Genomic DNA, 17,022 nt, shown 5'->3' with positions numbered 1-17,022 from the left:
TCCAATCAACTGCGTAAAATATACGTTTGCATCATGAAATATTGATTTTACTACTATATATATAAATATAATGACACAGTTCATCAGCACATATCATGTATAGACAGGCAGCATCATGACACATGTTAGTGTGTGTGGGTGTAGTTGTTTTTAACTTGGCTGTAGAAGTGGAGAATGAATGAATGAATGTGTTTATATCTTTAATATTAGTAGGAAGTGAGTTCCAGTTTGTATTGATTTGATAAACTGACCAGATGTGTGTTTCCTGAACGGGACCGACACGTTGCCAGGTGTTGCTGCTTCTACTGATCTGACCTCTGGTACTGCGCTGGTTTATGAATGAATTAAGAGGAGAAACTATGCAGGGTTTTAAAGACCAGACAGATGCTGCTATGTTTTCTGGTCCTGGTCCTGGTTCTGGTTCTGTGTCATCAGACCGTGTTGAGCTGAGTGAGTCTTTGCTCTTTGTCTCTATCAGCAGAAACTCCAGTCGCAGGTTGAAGTCGAAGTCGAACACTGAGTGAGAAGAGTCACAGCTCAGCTCTACACCTTCACTGTTGTGTTGTTGTGTTGTTGTGTCTTCGAAACTCAAAGTGCGACAGTGGATTTTGCTGTTTAGATCTTTATTTTACCTGGTGACACAAGTTTAATTTGTGTGACTGTGATGTCATCCTCTTCTTTCTATCATCTGTTTTACTCAGACGCTCTTAGTTTTACTTTACACCTTCTTCTGTTTTACCTCTTTTATTCCATCCTTTCTCATCTTACTGTATCTCATCTTATCTCCTTTTATCATCCAAACCCTCCTTTTATTTATTTTATCTAATTAAAGCAGAAGTAAGCGGAATATTTGTGTTAATATAAGTCTTAAATAGTTGTATCTTCTGACAGCAATCACTTACATAGAGTGTTTGGTCTTTGGTTTTATTTAGACTCTTCCTGGTCTCAGTTTGTTGTATTTCAGCCTGTTGTTGTTGCTGTGTTGGTTGGTTGGTTTGGCGCTTCCATCTCTTTTGGTTTTATGAGACTTGTGACTCGTCTCTTATATGTTGTTTTGTCGAGCACTTTGCAAACTTGTGCTATTTAAAAAAGTTTAGTCTCTCAGCCGTAAAGTACTTACTTACTTACGTACGGTATAAAGGTCGACACTTGAATCAAACTACAGAAACTTCACCTTCGTCACATCATGTTTGTTGAATCAAAAGAGCAAATGTCACATGTCGCTGCAGCTTTAATTAAAAGCAAACTTGACCTTTAATTCAACCGAATGATGAATTATCTGATCGTGACCTATATTCACTCCATTTTAGATCGGAGGCAGAAATAATAACATCAGAGGAATCTGATCATGTTGAGGGAAAAGACTGTGACCTCATCACATCTGTGGTTCACTACAACAGGAAGTGAACCAGGTCCGGCTCTACGTCGGCTGTATGTCGGCTTTACGTCAGCTCTTTGTTGGCTCTGTCTGTCCGTGTTTTCTTCTGCATGTATTCATCTTAGCCTGACTGAAACTGGGAAGATGTGTTTGATAAAAAGAAAAAATTAAAAAGGAAACCTGTGGACCGACCCGACCGGAGTCATTTCAATCAGGACAGACTATTAAGAATAAAATAAAACAGGTTGTGAGCACTTTTTTAAAGTTTACAGCTAAAGACTGATTGGTGAAAGAGAGAAGGTGGCAGAGTGTGATTGGATGAAGACAAATGATGAAAGGTGGAGCAAGTAAAGAGGGAAGCGGGAATTTGGTTGGTGATTAGGGCTTCAACTAACGATTATTTTCATTATCGATTAATCTGTCTGTTATTTAAACGATTAATGGATTAGTTGTTGACAGAAAAGTCAACAGGAAGGGGTTTGTATTAACCTGCTGAAACAACACATACCTCCACCTGGAGTGTTGAGGAGGAGCACACTGTCAGTTTTCCCCGTTGTATGAGGTAGAGGCCTGTGATTGGTTGACAGCTCCAGGTCAGTAAGGGAGGCCTTCATACCGTAATTGAGGTTCTTCAAGGAACCGATTCAGTTTTAGCTCCGTTTAGATCCTGGACTCTGGTGGATTCAGATTCTGGTCTGGATTCACACCAGGTGTCTTGTCTCAGTTTACTGAGTTTGACTGTGATGAGTTGTGGTTCTGTCGGGTCGGTGTTGTACAGCTGAGTGACACTTTAGATCAGTTTTTAAGTGTTATAATAATAATAAAACACCCATAAACTCTGGCAGCATCAACTCTCCTGTCTGTTTTTTATGATCAGAAATCAATTGATTATCAGAGACAATCAATGACATTCAGGTTTATTGAAGAAGAAGAAGACACTTTTATTTTGATAGTACATTTCCTGTTCAGAGTCGACTCACAAGAGGCTTCACAATATAAAAATACAAATAAAACAGAGCAGATCAATATATAGCACAGATATGAACAGAAATATGTATTGATGATGATGATATGACATACTACAATTTCCAGAGGTTCCCTGAACGCCTCACATGCAGGTGCTGGTTAGATGTTGTAGATGATAGGTGATAGATCAGTATCTGTGTGTCCTCCATGTTCGTTATTTTATTTCATTTAGTTTTATTCGTTGTTCTGCTCTGATGCTTGGTGTCCGTCCGAGCGTTCGAGTCCCTGCAGCAGCAGCAGCAGCAGCAACGTCCCGTGAGTCACACTTTGTCTCCGGGACGCCGCGTTAATAAGGACGGATGACGACGGCGTTGACACACGTCTGTTTTAACGAGACGCTGGGAGAGAGAGAGTGTGTGTGTGTTTGTGTTTGTTTATGTTTATTATGTGGTTTTTTTTACGTGTTTTACCCTGTGATGATGAGTTCAAGCTCCGACATGAGAATCAGAAATATGAGGGTTTTTATTTTATTTTTTTGAGCAGATGAACTCCGGTTCACTCGGCTCCATCTGTCTCTCCCCTCCAGAGAAATCTCCCAGCAGCACTTGAACTCATCGTCTTGAGCTGTTGTTTACTCGACCGGCAGTTTATTAGAGCTGCTGCTGCTCCTGATGTGATTCACATGATTCAATCAATAATCAATGATGCTGAAGCTGATTGATAAATTGATGCTGATCGTCCTGAGCTGCAGCTGCGTGTTGGTTTCATTACAACAACAGAAACATTTGTGTGTCTGTTAAAGTGCGAACAACTGACACCGAGCTGTGTTGTTCCACTGTGAAAAACCACTAGAGTATTCAAGTGTGTGTGTGTGTGTTTAAGTGTCAGTGTGTGTGTGTGTGTGTATGTGTGTCAGAGCTGCCAAGAGACATTTCATGTAGCGACCAGCGAGATAACTCAGTGTGTGTGTGTGTGTGTGTGTCTAGTGCAGCGTGTGATTCTATACGAAGGCGATTTAAAGTTGGTTGACTGGTTAAAACACACACACACTTACACTTACACTCTTACATGCGCACACAACTTACACACACTTACACACACACTACACACACGTTTTCTCTCTCATCAGACCTGTTTCAGTGTGATTTCAGTCATTGATTATTGATCTAATCGGGTTCAGCTGAGTTCACCTGGCCGACTGCATCTGGTGGTGTTGGGAAAAAAAAGAAGAAAAAAGTATCAAATGTATCAAACCGATTCGGCATCGCTTGGTTTCGGTTTCCATGACGACCGCATCCCAACCAACAACCGCTCAGCATCCGGTTCAATCTGCTGCCCCCCTCGACCCGGCTTCTCTCTCCTTCCAACGACGTTTTAAATAAAAATAAAAACTCAACAGTCGACTCGATCAAGATGTGCTACTTCTTCTGAGATTGTTGTGGTTACCATGGTGACGAGTCGGCTCCATCTGATTGGCTGCCTGCAGCAGAGAGCAATAACAAAGGTGGCAAAATAATGTGGCCACATAATGATGTCTCCTCATGGACAGCAATTCAAAAAAAAAAGAAAAAAACTTTACAGGCCGTTAATTACGTGATAATGACCAAGAAATAACAATTATTGCATTAAAATGTCAAGAAATAGCCAAGAAACAACAATTAATTGTGTCATAATGTCTAGAAATAACCAAGAAATAACGGTCAATTTCATAGTATGTCATGTTTTTCATAAAGGCATACTTTAAATCTTTCAGATTTTTTTTTATTCACAGAGTCCTTGAAATTGACCTATATTTCTGGGCTATTTCTAGACATTATGACACAATTATTTTGTATTTATGGCTATTTCTTGACATTATAACGCAATTAATTGTTATTTCTTGGCTATTTCTTGACATTTTGATGCAATAATTGTTATTTCTTGGTCATTTCTAGACATTATGACGCAATTATTTGGTATTTCTTGGCTATTTCTTGACATTATCACATAATTAGCGGCTTAAAAAAAACAAAAAAACACCACATGGACTTGGCCACGCCCCCATTTTCCTGAAAGGTGTTACCTAGTTCACAGGTGTTGTAGCCCCGCCCCCATCAGTGATGTCACCTGTGTGTGTTTATGTGTGTGTGTGTGTGTGTGTGTGTGTGTGTGTCTCCTCCCTTCCTCTCTGAGCCGATGATGTGTGTCGGCTCGCCCGCCTGCGCTCGCTCGCTCGCTCGATGATCTCGTTACACGCTGAAACATCACAGCGCATAAATTAGCATATTAATGAGGAGAGACAGGAAGTGGAGCGTTCCTGGTCCCGGGGTTCAGAGCCGCTCGGCAGCAGCAGCAGCCGTCGTGTGTTATGTGAAGATTGTTGACATAGAAAAAATGTGCTAATTAATGTCTTTTTTTTTTTAAATAAGGAGCTCATTTGCATAACTGGTCCTGTGTTTTACATGATGCAGATTAAAGAGGCAGAATTAGCATTTTGTTGTGTTTGTTTGTGTTTCCTGGTGCGGATTTTTGTTCTAATGAGCGAAACGAGGGAGAAAACTGAATAATATGTTAGAAAGCAAAAAGAAAAAGAAAAAGGAGAAGACGAAGAAGCTTTCTTTCTGTTGTCGACGGCGACGATACTGCTGCTGCTGCTGCACCTCCTGGTTTTTTAAATAGTCTCCATGTGTGAACGACGTGCGAGACGGCGCTCGACTTCTCAGTCCCACGTGTTCCGCTTTTCCATTCGCTGCCGGTCTGGAGGCGTCGTCCTTCTTCTTCTTTTTCTTCTTCTTCTGCTGCTGTCGGATTATCTTCACAACCACAGAGAGAGAGAGAGAGAGAGAGAGAGAGAGAGGAAGAGAGGAAGAGAAAGAAAGTGGAGCACAAATCTGCACAAGTTCACCCTAATTAACGTGAAAGCCTCTCGGGACCCTCAGCCCTCCTCCTCCGATTATTAGGATACCATGTTTAATTAGTTTTCTTCATTTAAAGTACAAATGCTTCTTTTCTCTCCTCTGATTCCTCTTTAATTACAGAGACCAGGAAGTAGAAACACAATGGAGCAGAGTTCACTTCATTAGGAAACACCAAACACTGCAGTGGAAACACCTGGTAGAAACTTCAGTCTGTTCAAACTGTGTGGATGTGGGAGAGTTTCATCCACTGTTATAATACCACCAATACCAATAGTCTTCATTTATCATTTATGGCAATTAGTTGACTAACTTTTCCTTTTTCCTTCCTTTTTAAAAGAACAAAACCCCAAAAAACGCTGACAACGAGTGAGTGTCACGACTCCCCTTCAAATTAAAAGCTCTATAGCTGTTCATATACAGTTCAGTCGTATTGATTTTGACTTAATTTTGACAAAACACGGCTCCAAATGTTTGTTTTTTTCTCCTGCGACCAATCAACCAATGAAATTGTGGTCGACTAATGACTTTTTGACTATTCGACTATTTGGTGGCCGCCCTAGTTAGTTATATTATGAACGTATTTCTCACCATGTTTCCATCCACTTGTCGATCGAATTGTCTGAAGATCGATAAAAAAAATATCAATGTGACTAACGCCGGTTCAAGTGCGTTTTTTCATCTCCAACCTTTAAATCGAACACAAAGCCGTGCGTAATGACGCCATGTGCTGTTTTGCGATCATATCGAATTGTTTTCTTGCAATTTAAGGTGTTTCCATTCATTTTTTTTACTAAATCGTAAAACAGAAGGACGTCGACCATCCTTCATCTTTAACCGGTTATCGGAGGTCGGGCTGTGCACAGGGCCACGTGTCCGGCATTTGTTACATGAACTTTGATTCGATTCATGACATTTAATCAAATTTTACTGTTTCCATTTGGCATTTTTAATTGGATATATTGCTTAAATACGATGGAAGCATGCTTTATCTCTCTCTCTCTGTATGTATATAAAGATATTAGACCTGCATGACGTCAGCAAAATGTCCCATGTGCGATGACAATTTGACTTTGGTTCAGTGTTGTCGCCTTTTTATGTTTTCTTCCTCGTAGCCCAACTGTTCAGTGTTTTACTATATTAATCGGTAAATATGCTCCAACATTTCTAAGAAAACGGGGTCCATCATCAGCTTCTGGTTCTGGTTCTACTGTTAGATATTCATACATTTATGTTTATGTTCTTATAATTACCGCAAAAACGAGCAGAATATTTGGATTCTCGTGGTTTTAGTGGATGAAACGAGCTGCAACTTGTTCATATTGATGGAGCAACATGAGAGGAAAACTGTGTGTGTCAAGTTGAATTAAGTTATGAAGACTTGTTCATCATATTATTATTATTCACAAAATAAGATGAATCTGTCATTAGACGTATACGTACGGTTCATCTAATGAGACTCAACAGCATCTTCCTCTAAACCAGGGGTGTCAAACATGCGGCCCGCGGGCCAAAACCGGCCCGGCAGAGCGTCCAATCCGGCCCTCAGGATGATTTTATCAAGTGTGAAAATTTGAAATTGCACATATTTTAATCAAGAAATTTCAGATTGTTCATAATATGTTTGTAAAAGGATAGTTCATTAACTGTAAACATATTAATAATGTATTAAAAAAGTAAAAAAAAAATCAAAATGATTTTTATTTATAGGCTATCATGCTATTATTTTACTGGTCCGGCCCACTTGAGATCAAATTGTGCTGTTTGTGGCCCCTGAACTAAAATTAGTTTGACACCCCTGCTCTAAACCATCGTCGCTTCCAACATCTTCATCAAAACTTCAGATCAAATCAAATGAACCGTCAGACTTTTTCATATTTTGACATAAAACATCTTTATTATTGTGTAAAAACCTTCTGCTGGTCTGATAGAAGTGGTTAATCAGAATGAAACTCTGAGAAGTGACACATCGACCCAGACGACGTCTAATCAGAGACGATGTAAACCACTCTGACCCGACGGTTTATCTCATTTATCTGTTTTATCTCTCATGTGAATAATTGAGTTGTTGTTCTGTAAATCACTTTAGTCAACACGTGTTGTTTTTCTTCTTTTTTAATGTGAGAAGATCAGTGATTAACTGGCTGTTGTTGTTGTTGTTGTTGTTGTTGTGGTGTGGATGTTTACTTTTTAATGAAGGATCATAAAACTCTGTGATGTCACATTAATTAACAATGAAGGAAGAGTCATCTATCTATCTATCTATCTATCTATCTATCTATCTATCTATCTATCTATCTATCTATCTATCTATCTATCTATCTATCTATCTATCTATCTATCTATCTATCTATCTATCTATCGTTCTATCTATCGTTCTATCTATCGTTCTATCTATCTATCGTTCTATCTATCTATCTATCTATCTATCTATCTATCTATCTATCTATCTATCTATCTATCTATCTATCTATCTATCTATCTATCTATCTATCTATCATTCTATCTATCATTCTATCTATTGTTCTATCTATTGTTCTATCTATTGTTCTATCTATCTTTTAGATATCTTTATTTAACCCTTAATAGGAACATTTACATATAAAATAAATAATTAAAAAACTCACAATAATCAAATACAGAAATAAATGAATTGATTTCTCATTACACATTTTCATATTTTATTTAAATGTGTCTTGTTTCTGTATTTATCTCTGTATTGACTCATGTCATTAATGTTATCCTTCATAGTGTGGGGCTCAGTGATGTAATGTTTTACATAATGAATCATTATATAATTAATTATATAAATTAATTAGCCTGTATATGATTGTTTAAACTGAACTGATCAGTGATCAGCTGAATCGTCTGGCGGCTTCTGAGTGAAGTCACTTCCTGTCCCACAGCACGAGTGTGTCGAACATTATCTGGTGATCAGAGACTCACACACACACACACACACACACACACACACACAGAGACACACACACACTGGGGTTGTTATGACGATGAGTGTAGAGTTTGATCGTCTCTCGTCTCAACAGGACAAAACTCCACTGAAGTGACGATGTGAAGAATTCCTGGTTTGTTGATCACAGAGCGGTCGGATCGGCCCATCTGGTCCTCACACACACACACACACACACACACACAGAAACACACAGACACACACACACCCGTCAGTCTGACTGTGACTGTTAACGCTAATTAAAGGTTTACACATCCGTCCTCTGCAAAGAGTGTTATTAGCACTCTGAGTGTGTGTGTCAGTGTGTGTGTGTGTGTGTGTGTGTGTGTACTTACATAAGGAGATGTCATGGTGACTCAAACCCACGTGTTTAACTTTGGGCGGTGGGTGTTGACTTGACACACACACACACACACACACACACACACACACACACACACACACACACACACAGTGTCAGTGTTACACTCTGATTTGGTTATTTTGAAATGCTGGAGGCTGATGATGGTAACCTGTAATGTGTGTGTGTGTGTGCATTTGTGTGTCAGTGTGTGTGTGTGCGGGTGGGTTAAAGTGTGTGTGTGTGTGTGTGTGTGTGTGTGTGTGTGTGTGTGTGTGTGTGTGTGAACACTTCTTTCATCTCTCAAAATCACTCTTTGTACGGTGCAGGGCTGCTCTCTCCCCTCAATTATTCATCAGCTTGTTGCCATGGAAACAGCTGCAGCCGCTGTGTGTGTGTGTGTGTGTGTGTGTGTGTGTGTGTGTGTGTGTGTGTGTGTGTGTGTGTGTGTGTGTGTGTGTGTTTTGGGTGTGTGTGTGTGTTGGGTTCACAGCAGGAGGAGGAGGGGCTTCATCATCATCATTATCCCCCATGAGCAGCAGCAGCAGCAGCACCGAGCTGAGCTGCTAACTAGTACTGACTACTACTGACAAATACCAACTAGCACTGACCAGTACTGACTGGTACTAACTAGCACTGTTCCCTCTCAGGTGTTTTACTGCTCCTCCTCTTTGCCCAGAAGACAAAAAAAGTTGCACACTCAAATATCCCCGACTAGTTTACTGTTTATTTCTCCCTAATGTGGCTTTTAATTGTTAAATTCATGACCTTAAAGCCTTTGGAAACCTGACTATATATGGTAAAAATGCTTATATTATATCAAAGTCAAGTGCCTCATTAAGCATCCACAAAAGTCTGAGTGACAATAACTATTCATAACTATTAGAAAACCTTGTTTAAAAACAGCTCATTTTGCTATTGAGGCACTATTGATGCCACTGGTCAGGACAGTGTGGGCGTGGCAGATAACGCTATGATTGACAGCTCCATTGTCATAGCAACACGTCAATGGCGACCGTTAAAAAAAAAAAAAAAAAGTCCTCACCGGAGGACGTGCATCGATTGATTGATGCTATTTAGCAGCTAACTAGACTACCAGCTTCGTTTTGGAGCATCATAACCGTCTTTGGTCGTAGTCTCACAGAAAAAAAGAAGCTTTTAACCGTCACTCATGTCTGTGTGAGCGCCAGGAGGGGCTGACTGACACACACACAGAGACAAGGCAGGTCGCGCTGGAAAGCTAATAAATGCTAAAAGCTAATCGCCAATTTACACACACCCTCCCTCCCTCCCTCCCCTCACCCCCCCAAAAAACCGGCTGTATCGGCTGTATGTAGAGAGGAGTTGTGAGGAGTTGTGGGCACACAGACAGACAGACAGACAGACAAGGTAGGTCGCGCTGGAAAGCTAATAAAGGCTAAATGCTGATCGCGGATTTACACCCCCCCCCCCCCACACCCCCACACACACACACACACACACACACATAAAAGAAACGGCTGTATCGGCTGCATGTAGAGGAGATGTGAGGAGTTGTGGGCACTGACAGACAGACAGACAGACAGACAGGGCAGGTCGCGCTGGAAAGCTAATGAATGCTAAAAGCTAATCGCCACACACACACATCCCCGGTTGACATGGCTCTGGTTGTGAGGACTTGAGAGGAGTGGAGGAGCGACCGTTAGCAGAACGGTTTTGTTCGCCGCCACTGGGGGGTTGGGTGAGAGAACTGACGTGGCGATTTATGAGTGGGTAGGATTTATTGCGTGATAAATCCCAGAGATAACTCCGCCCAATTCAAACCTACTGTACAAAACCTTAAAAGACAAATATTTTCAATTTGGATGGAAACTTTTTTCTAATTATTTTTACATGTTTAATAATATGTACATAAGACCCTAAAATACATGGTTAGGAGGCTTTGGTGGATTTGGGTTTCCAGAGGCTTTAAAGCAGAAGTAAGTGATATTTTTGTGTTAATATAAGTCTTAAATAGTTATATCTTCCGACAGCAATCACTTCTATAGAGTGTTTGGACTGAAACACGGGTCTGTCAGTCACTCTGCTCTGCTCTGAGCCCAGGAGAAAACATTCCTCGTATCCTACAGTTTTTATCCAATGAGGAGAGAGAACGGCATAAAGGGACAGTCCTCTCTGTGTGTGCAGCCAAGGAACGCCGTGAATGTGGCGACGTAGGGACGAGGACTGTTATGGTGCGTTCAAGGAAACTCGTAACTCCTGTTTTTCCGACCTGTGAAGTGGTACCAGTTCGATCTGGTACGAGTTCACGGGTCAGAAGTTACGAGTGGCCGTTATAGTGACTTTCACAGGTAAAACAGGTCGGAGAAACACGAGTGGGTTGCCTGGAACGCTACAAAGTCGTAAGTTGTGACTTGAAGCTGTAATTTACAATTTCAAAAGCCTGCCTGGAACGCAGCATTAGCCAAAACGACCGGATCGCTTACTTCTGCTTTAATGTTTTGTGGAATGGACGAATAAATCAATCAATCAATCAATGATGCAACTGTAGAAGTACTTGTAGTAACAATACTTATTAAGTATTATTGTTGTTGTATTATGTTTTATGTAGAGTTGTCACGATACCAAAATGAGTAACCACGGTACTATACCAGACAAAGTATCACGGTTCCGGGTAATATCACGATACTGCAACCTTTTTTTATTATTATTATTTTTATGAACTGCAATGTATTTGTACAAGTTATAAATACTTATTAATTAGGCTACTTATAATGTTGTTTGGTGCATGATAAACATAATACTGGTGAAGTAGGAATTAGACTGAAACAAATATTTTTAAATAAGCAAAGTAGAATTTATATGGTTGAAAATAAATAACCATTCAGTCTCTTGCACATTAATTTATGTTATATCAACTTAGGATAAAAACAAATCCACAGTCTTTTTAAAAAATCTATTTGACAATAATGCTTATTCTCCAACATAATAAATCATAGAGGACAGAATACAATGAACAGGAACTGATTCCCTGTGAAAACTATATTTTTATGCATTTTCTAGGTGCTTTATACTTGGACATCCTTTAACTCTTCATCCCTCAGCCTGTACACGCAGCATATAGCCTGATATTAGCCAATGAGAAAATAAACAGAGCTAAATTAATTAAATGCCACTGACGACGACGCCGCGGCAGACTCGCTGCTCGGGCCCGGTGCTTCTGTCATGGTGAGTGTGTTGTCTCGTGTTTGTGACTGTAAGCCGTGCGCGCGTCTGGGCCATAGACTGTGGTCTGGGCGAGACAGAACTTTAGCTCGTTGTTTGTTTTGAAGCGAGTTTCTATCGAAGCGGCCGGAGCTGTCTCAGCTGTCTTCATGGAGTCCGTTCTTGCCGGCATGAACACACGAACAGCCAATCAGATAACAGACGGGCGGACCCAGCGAGCGGAAACAGCCTATCATATCCCCGGACATCACCAGTAACAGGCAAACAGCCAATCATTCAGCAGCTGTGTAGTTAGGTTGCAGTGGGTGCATGTGGGTTTTGTTTACAAGGGAGTGCGTGCAGTGAGACGCCGGGAGGAGAGGAGAGGAGAGGAGAGGCGGCCGCTATGTAGCGGAAACTGGCACCGTAGTAGTAATCCACGGTAGTACCGTCGTGTAGGATTTCTAGTATAGTAGGAACCGTTACGTTTTGGCACCGCGGGGCACCGTGGCTACCGTGGGTATCGTGCAACTCTAGTTTTATGTTGTTGTTACTTCTGTCTCAGCAGCAGCAGTTATAGTTGTAGTACACAGTAGCAGTAGTTGTATCTGATGGATGGTGTTTTAGTAGTTGTAGTAGTATCAGTAGTATTGTACTGTGAGGAGCAGAGTCTGTTGTTGTTGGTAAAAGTTTAGTTTTAAATAGGGCTGACCTCCAAAAGTCGACGATTCGACGATTCGATTCGGAGGGGTCTGATTCGACTATGAACCTCGTAGTCGAATCTAACTAAGACCGTACCATTCTGACTATATGGGGGTGCCCACGGCTGCTGAGCATAAATTGTTACATAGAATGTCTTTTTTCGTTATAAAAAGACTATTTTGATACAAAATCTGCCTACTTTCTGTTAATAAAGAGTTCAAAATTGTGTGTGCGTTTAAACGGTAGTCTTACGTATTAATAAATCACCCACTGCAGTTGCACAATTAAATGAGCGGAGGTTTTTTTTTTTTTTTTTTCAAATGAGCGGAGGTGAGCTGTAGGACCGTCAAAGTCACTGCAGAACACTCACGGAGTGGCAAAAAGACGAGGGGCAGAGCCGCCAAAGTTTAAAATCAAGGAAGTATGACAGTCTAACTTTGTCAACATTTATCATGCATGACCTGACAGAACAGCAAAACATTGTGAGGATACATCTGACTTTGACCGAGTTACATTCAAGAACCTGCTTTCAGTCACGGAAAATAAATTAACTCCAGCGGTGATTTTTTTTTTTTCGATGGATCAGCTGTGTTTACCGTTTCAAGTGTTAATAGTTCTGATGGTTAGACAGATGAATTAGTCCCTAACACATCCTAAAGTTTGACATGTCAGAGTTTTTCAGAAGAGGAACTTGTTTTTTTTTCCGACTTCCGAGTTGTATTGAACGCACCATAAGTGTCGGGAGTCACAGCTGTAATCTCGTCCCTCTGCAGCCTGTCTGTCTCTCTGCCGGTGCCGCGGTCACACTGTGTGTGTTACAGGATTGATTAACGTAATGTACGGATTGTCGAGTCCTTCTGACCTCAGTTTGTTTTGATACTACATGTTTTACCCGGTTTCTCTGTGTCCACGACCACCGCTATCCTTCACCACGTTGAGGGATGAGGGATGACTCACAGTCCGAGCAAAAGGAGCGTTGTCCAGGGCAACGTAACATAAACGCATACCCTGGCTCACAATGGCTACTAAAAATCATCCAAAGTGTGGAAAATAAATAAAGGTATTTGTTTTACACCTACCATATTTTTGGGGTGTTTTAGCTCTTTTGTTTGAAACGGAAAAAGTCGCAAATTTGCTGCTATCAAAAAAAAAAAAAGGTTCGACGATCAGTCGACTATGGCAAAATCTGACGAATCAGATTCGACTATGAAAATCCTTAGTCGAAAACAGCCCTAGTTTTAAAGTATTTGTGGGTTTTGTTGTACTATTTGCAACAGCAAGAGAACTACTACTTGTATCTGTTTATTGTGGTTTTTCTTTAAAATTCATCTTATTTTTGTTGATAATGTTTATTTTTTATATCTCAGAAGCAGTTGTAGTTTTTTTTCCTTTTAATTTTTTTTTTCCTTTAATCAATTTTAGTTTAGTTTAATTTATTTGCACCATATTAATTTAAGGACAATTACCAAAACAGAAATGAAACAAGAATAGTAATAGTTATATAGGCTAAAATACATAAAATACCTCCCTGAAGAAATAGACAAAGATTCAAAAACAATTCAACAACCACAAAAAAGAAAGTAATACAAGAGTCAGAATTATTACAGTATTACTAGTAGTAATAGTAGGCGGGTGCATATATGAAAAAAAAAACACCTAACCCTAAAAAAATTCTAACAAAAGGTTTCTCAGCTGTTTTTTATAGTATTAGATGTCCTTAATAACATACTAAAAGTTTACCAAAGTTTGACCACTAGAAAGGTGTCATTTTCAAGATGGCGTCCAAGATGGATAGGAAGCCTGAGGAGACACCACAGGTGAATAGGGTAAAATTTTAAACTAACAGATTCCACCATGAAACTTCCCAAGTTTATCACTCACATTAAGACAAATATTTTTTGTATTACAAGTTTTGTCAAATTGTATGTTTAAATATGTAAATGAGGCCATATCTCATTAAATATGCGCACATTTGCATACATTTCCAGAACCGAAAACTGAGCAATGGATAAAAGCCACTTTCAAAATTCTTGTTTTATTTTGTTGACATATTAGAGTCAGAAGTTTTTACAGAGGGGATTTTGGATATCTCTTTTTATCACTCTGTAAATGAGAAAATACTGTCACCAGCCCTAAAAATTCAAATATCGCCATGTTTTTAGGAGTAAAATGTTGTATCAGGCTATGAATGATATATATATGATATATCAACAAACCCCTCTGTAAAAACCTATAGTAGTACTAGTAGTAGTATTTGGTGTGTGTCTGTGTGTGTTGTGTTGTGTAGTTGTGTCCAGCAGGGGGCGTGGCAGCCTCACGCTGCAGCTGGTGAGCGGTGTGACCAGCAGGGGGCAGCAGCAGCAGCAGCAGCAGCAGCAGCAGCTCAGTGGAAACTACCACCACAGAGTAGTAGAGTCTGTCGTCATGGTAACATCACAGTTAAAACCTTTAATACTCGCGGTCGGTGACACTAATCCAGTGTTAATCTGCTGCTGAAACACTGACCCACATGTCTGACCACTAACCTGCGCCGTCGGCCAATCACAGCGCAGAGAGCTGCAGGGGCTGCTTCCCTATTGGCTGAGAGATGCTGTAGCCCCGCCCCCTTCCTTCCTCCCTTCCTCCCAGACCTGGAGCGAGTGTTGATGGTTGTCGATGGCGACTGGACTCCTAGAAACAGGAAGTGACCGGCCACTCAGTGACATCATCTACTCCTCCGTCATCTTTCCTTCCTCATCCTCACCTTCCTTCCTTCCTTCCTCCTTTCCTTTCATCCCTTCATTTCCTTCCTTCCTTCCTTCTTTCTTTCTTTTCCTTACTTTAAATTTCTTCTTTCCCTCCATTTCCTTTATTCACTCCTTTCTTCCTTCCTTTCCATCTCTCCTCCCTTTCATCCTTTCATTTCTTAGTGTTACATATCTGTCCTTCTTTACACGTCTTTCCTTCACTCCTCTTTTTTTTTCTCTCTCTCTCTTTTCCTTTGATTTTCTCTTCCTGTTCTTTTTTATTTCCTTCCTTCCCTCCTTTTTCTTTGTATCTTTCTCTCCCTCCTTTCCTTCCTTCATTCACTCACTCATTTCCTTTTTTCCCTACCTTTCCTTCTTTCTTCCTCACTTTCATCCTTTCACAGTAAATCTTTCCATCTTTCTTTTGCTTCCTTCTTTTCCTTCTTTCTTTCTTTCTTTCTTTCTTTCTTTCTTTCATTTCCTTACTTCTTAAATTCCTTCTTTCCCCTCCTTTTCATTTATTCATTCCTTTCCATCTCTCCTCCTCTTCATCCTTTCCTTTCCTTACCGTTACATATCTGTCCTTTTTTACACGTCTCCCCTTCACTCCTCTTTTTCCACTCTCCCTCTCTTTTCCTTTGATTTTCTTTTCATGTTCTATTTATATCTTTCTTTTCTTCCCTCCTCTTTTATTCATATTGATTTTTTTTCTTCTTCTCGCTTTCCTCCCTTCTTTTTGCCTCTCTCCTTCCTTCCTTCCCTCCATTTATTCCTTCCATTCATCATTTTATCTCTATTCATTCCCTTATCCCTCCATTTATCTCCACTTCCTGCCTTCTCATGCTTCAACCTACTCTCTGCCCACCTCATCCATCCATCCATCCATCCATCCATCCATCCATCCATCCATCCATCCATCCATCCATCCATCCATCCATCCATCCATCCATCCATCCATCCATCCATCCATCATCCAGCTGCACAGAAACACATTATAAGAATAACACAGACCTTTCCTTTATTCATTCCTTTCCTTGCTTCCTTTCCATCTATCCTCCCTCTCATCCTTTCATTTCCTTATATTTGTCCTTCTTTACATGTCTTTCCTTCACTCCTCTTTTTTCTCTCTCCCTCTCTTTTCCTTTGACTTTCTCTTCCTGTTCTTCATTCCTTCCTTTTTATTTGTATCTTTCCCTACTTCCCTTTCCTTCCTTCATTCACAGTAAATCTTTCCATCTTTCTTTTGCTTCTGTTTTCCTCCCTCATACCTCATTCTTTCTTTCCTTCTTTCTTTCCTTTCCTTACTTCTTAATTTTCATTCTTTCCCCTCCTTTTCCTTTATTCACTCCTTTCCTTCATCCATCCATCCCTCCATCCAGCTGCACAGAAACACATTATAAGAATAACACAGACTTTTCCTTTATTCATTCCTTTCCATCTCTCCTCCTCTTTTTTTCCTCTATCTCTCTTTTCCATTGACTTTCTCTTCCTGTTCTTCCTTTCTTTTATATTTCCTTCCTTCCTTTTTGTTTGTATCTTTCTCTCCTTTCCTTTCCTTTCCTTCCATCTTTCTTTTGCTTCTGTTTTTCCCCTCCATCCCTCATTCTTTCTTTCCTTCTTTCTTTCATTTCCTTACTTCTTAATTTTCCTTCTTTCCCCTCCTTTTCCTTTATTCACTCCTTTCCTTCATCCATCCATCCATCCCTCCATCCATCCCTCCAGCTGCACAGAAACACATTATAAGAATAACACAGACTTTTCCTTTATTCATTCCTTTCCATCTCTCCTCCCTTTCATTTCACATGTCTTTCCTTTCCTCTTTTTATCTCTCCCTCTCTTTTCCTTTGACTTTCTCTTCCTTTCCT

The 17,022-nt window shown here is 40.2% G+C and overlaps 1 protein-coding gene across 9 annotated transcripts in view; it reads left to right on the top strand.

The window, feature by feature from the left end:
• The window catches only part of grip1 (glutamate receptor interacting protein 1), a 92,515-nt gene that overhangs the window by 23,923 nt on the left and 51,570 nt on the right, over window positions 1-17,022 (top strand). The gene's annotated exons all lie outside the window — the stretch shown is intronic.

Source organism: Trachurus japonicus, chromosome 23 (genome assembly GCF_045865225.1).
Source record: "Trachurus japonicus isolate A0001 chromosome 23, Traja_1.0".
Classification (NCBI taxonomy): Eukaryota; Metazoa; Chordata; class Actinopteri; order Carangiformes; family Carangidae; genus Trachurus; species Trachurus japonicus.
The sequence above is the reverse complement of the archived record's forward strand: the minus strand, read 5'-3'. Positions and strand labels throughout refer to the sequence as shown.